The sequence below is a fragment of the Phyllostomus discolor genome, chromosome 1 (assembly GCF_004126475.2).
Source record: "Phyllostomus discolor isolate MPI-MPIP mPhyDis1 chromosome 1, mPhyDis1.pri.v3, whole genome shotgun sequence".
In the NCBI taxonomy this organism is placed as follows: domain Eukaryota; kingdom Metazoa; phylum Chordata; class Mammalia; order Chiroptera; family Phyllostomidae; genus Phyllostomus; species Phyllostomus discolor.
Window position 1 is genome coordinate 28075725 of NC_040903.2, and position 4302 is coordinate 28080026.

The 4302-nt window shown below is 39.9% G+C and overlaps 1 pseudogene; it reads right to left on the bottom strand.

Moving 5' to 3' along the window:
- Nucleotides 1–1809: 1809 nt before the first annotated feature.
- On the bottom strand, nt 1810–3169 carry LOC114491839 (annotated as a pseudogene).
- Nucleotides 3170–4302: the final 1133 nt, after the last annotated feature.

The window sequence follows — 4302 nt, forward strand, 5'->3', positions numbered from 1 at the left end:
AAATGTATGTTACTGCCTCAACATTATCTATTTTCAAAGTGAGTACAATAAGAAATACCTTCTTCAACACACTGAATAACACCTAACATGATATTCTATCAGCCTAGTGCATTAAGAGTAATAAACACTATCTAAATTCTAATGGATGTACTAAATCAATGACAATTGGACCCTATAAAAATATTTACCACGTTTACTCCTAAGCATACGGAGCCAGTGGTGCTTATACAGACAGAAAAACAATATTAAATATATTTTTTGACTTTAGATAACTAAATATTCAAGGGCAATTACTAATAAGACTATTATCCAAAAAACAACATAGCTTGAATATCCACTTTTTTCTTTTAAGCCTCCATGGAATATTAATTTCAATGATTATGAGTGTATAATTCAGATAAATGGAGTTCAATCAGTTACACATGAAATAGGGAAATCCAGTGTGTTGTCTTTTTGGTTGTCTGCTTAGAATTACAGTATCACAGAGAACCAGATCACATCAACCATCATAAATAGTTGACTACCCATGCCTCAGGTAGTAGACTATTGACCACCCATGCTTCAGGTGGTAGACAGACATATAGACCTTGATCCTAGCTATAGATCCTGCAGTGGCCAGTGAGCTCGATCTAGCTCTTCCCTACCTTGACTGGGAGCCCTTGGGGAATAAAGAATTAGACAATTACTCATAGCTAAGAGAGTCTTTGCAGAAGTTCAGGAGCCCTGTAAAGAAGTTCCAGTACACCTTTGGAGGGAAATAAAAATACTAGATTAGATGTACTAAAGTCGGTAAAATGAATAGTTTGACTTTACTTGCATAACCCCTCCCCCAAGGCAGCACAGACTAGTGCTGAAAGAGACCACCTTGGCTCACAATTCTCACTCAGGAACGAGAGCATATCTGTGAGCATCCAGATTCCCCTGTGATGCAGGACACAGCTGAAGTGGTCCATTTCTTTTCCACACAGCCCAGAATACTGAGTCACGAGTTGCTTGACTTGGGGTACAGGAGGTGCTGGGAGATTAGCAAGCATCTTAGAGGGCATTAAAAGGGTAAGGAATCGGATTGCCTTAACTGCTATGTGTACTCCATCAAGAAGCCTGCCCATGAGCTGCTAGGGACGTCTACACTGTTGTTCATTTCAAATGGCCCATGGGCACAAGTGAGCTTAGGCAAATGGCTAGTGAGTACATGTGGAAACTCATCCTGAATTACAGTCAGCAAGAAACCACAAATTTGAGTTTTAACATCATCAATAAGAAAGCAAAGGAAAGGTTATCTGCCACCAACCTGTGTTGCAGGATCAAGCGAAGGATACAAAATTAAGCATTCCACAAGAGGAAGCATCCAGTGTGGAGCAGGTATAACCACAGTAGGTCTGAGAGAATCCAGTAGGGTTGATAGAAGATATTTCTCTCCTGAAATCAGTCATTGAAGACTGTAGGAATCAACTGATACTTCAAATGTGAAGACAAGACTTCAAGAAATATGAAAAATCAAAACAGTAAGAACAAAGGATCACAATAATTTTCCAGGAAATTATCCCCAAAACATGAAAATTTGTTTTTTTATTTAAAAATGAGTTCAAAATAGTTGTTTTTTCCCTTAAGGTGAGAACTTTTAAGATCTACTCTCTAAGCAACTTTCAATAGACAATAGAGCATCATTAGTTATATTCAGTATTCTATAATTTATATCCCCTTGACCTATTAATTTTATAACTCAAAATGTATTCTGTTTGTTTCACAACCCCTCTAGTGGATTGGTGGCAAAGATAAGGAGGGCTTGAGCCTTGGGGGGAGGTCACATTACTCCACCTCCAGGGAAACTATGATGGCAAGGAAAAGACAGTACCTCTCTTTTGATGGTGGCATCTTCTTCATTTGGCTCTTATTGATTCCAACCGGTATAAGTGGCTGGAATTTCCCTGCTCCTCATAGTCCAGGAAAAGCTGGTTCATCATCTTGTTCTCCTGAGGATGCAGAGGTTTTCTATGTTTAAGTAACAGAGCTCGAGTTCCTCAGTCTGCTCCTTCCTGCTCGGTCCTGTTGCCATGGATGTACTCATCATGTTGGTCCTGGATCTCTGCATTCGCCACTTGCAGTTTGGCATAGAAATTTTCGAGTTTCCTGGTTTTGACTTCCACCTCTTGCTGCATGGACATGTAGGTGCTCCAGGGCTACACGCTCTCCTCATCTGGGAGCCTCATCTCCTGCTGCATTTCCTGCCTAAATAATTTCCTGATACTTCAGTTCTAACATCCTCTGCTGCTTGTTGGTCTGATCCATGATTTTTCTGCCCTCAGTGAGCAGCTTGCTCTCCATGCCTTGTCCTTGGCTGCCAGCAGCTCTGAGACCTGCTGCTCCTACTACAGGTCTTCCAGCATCTTCTCCAGCTGGGCTTTCAGTTAGGCAACAACCTCTTAGGATCCCTGCAGCAATCTCTCTTAGAGTAGTAGTTCATTCAAGCCTTGTTCTTGGTGTTGTTAGCTTGGTTGGCAAAACACAAGGTAGAGTACCATAGATGTAAGAAGCTCATCCTAGTATGGCTACTATGATAATCTTGGCATTCCCCTTTCAGAGAGTTGTGGAGCATCCATGGCAGCTCAGAAACCTTGTAGGGTATGGGAGTGTCCCTGTTGCCCACTAAAGTAGTTATCACATTGCCCAGGGAAGACAATGATTTTGGAGGCTTCCTTAGGCCTGACTCTACCACCACTCCCTGCCACTGGCTGTGGACTATGTGGCTGTCCTTCAAATCGTATAGGGGCTCACTTTGTTCTGCTTCTCACTGCTAGGCAGGTCTACCAGCTTGAGCTTGCCCAGATGAACATGGTCCTGGAAACTAGAACCATGTTCATGGCTTTCCACAGTGATGTCAAAGATAGCATGGAAGCAGGAATTGACCTCATTCCTGTGTGTGCTGCCCATGACCTGGGTCTGGTTTCCTAGGTTTATCATACGCTCAGTTTCCTTATATTCCTGGTGACAAAGGAAGAGAGGTCCTTGATGTCAATGCATCAGGGCCCTAATTCAGCTGTAGCCTCTTGCTGAGCACCTTGGAGAGTGGGTCTCAAATCTCCTCCTGGTAATCTCCAAGTAGGAGCCCAGACTGGCTATTGCTAGTTCTAGGAACCCAAATTATGGGTGAAGCTGTGCTCAAAGACATTGAGATGATGCCATGCAACGTGGACTCGACCCAGGTCTTCTGTGTGGTATATACAGGTCCTGCCAGTGCCCAATGGGCTATGAGCAAACATCAAAAGTAGAATGGATCAAGCAAAAGAAAAAATATGTGAATTAGAAGACAGGGCCTCTGAAATTATTCAGAGGAAGATAAAGAAAAATAATGAAAAAGAGTGAAGAATAGCCAATGTGATAAACGGAATACCATCAAAAGAAACAATCTATGAATTAAAAGAAACAATCTGTGAAATAATTAAGGAATGGAGAAGGATGAGAGAAAGAATGCTCATATTAAAGATATAATGGCTAAGAACTTCCCAAATCTGGGGAGAGGTTTGGATATCTAATTTCATGAAGCTCATGGGTCTCCTAGCAAACTCAACTTAAAGAGATCTTTTCCAAGACCATTGTAAAAATCAAAGACAAAGAATCTTCTAAGAAATAAGAGAAAAAAGCATCTAATTACAAGGAAACTCACATAAGTCTATCAATGATTTCACAGCAAGAAATTGTTTACAATTGTTCACAGCAAGAAGATCATAGGTCAAAAGGGAGTGGGATGGCATATTCAAACTGCTTAAATTAAAAAAAAATAAACTGCCAATCAAGAATATTTATTGAGCAAAGTCACTTTTCAGAAATGGAGGAGAAATAAAGACTTTTCCAGTCAAATAAAAGTTGAGGAATTTCATTACCACTAGACCTATCTTACAAGAAATGGTGAAAGTGTTCCTCAAGCTGAAACATTGAAAGGACATCAATTAGCAATATGAAAACATTTAATAATATTCGACATACTGGAAAAAGTAAGTACATGGTCAAATTCAGCATACTCTAAGACTGTAATATACTGGAGTGTTAACCACTTACCTTGGGTATAAGTGTTAAAGGACAAATTTATCAAAAAGAATTATAGCTACTACAATTTGCCAATGAATACACAATATAATAAGAGCTAAATTGTAAAAATCAAAAACATAAAAGACAGAAAGTAAAAAGTTAGAGTTTTCTATGCAATCACAATTGCTAGCATATTTAAAATAGACAGTTATTTCTCCAAGATGCTTTATGTAAGCCTCAAGGTAACCACAAAGGAAAAACTTACAATCAGTACAC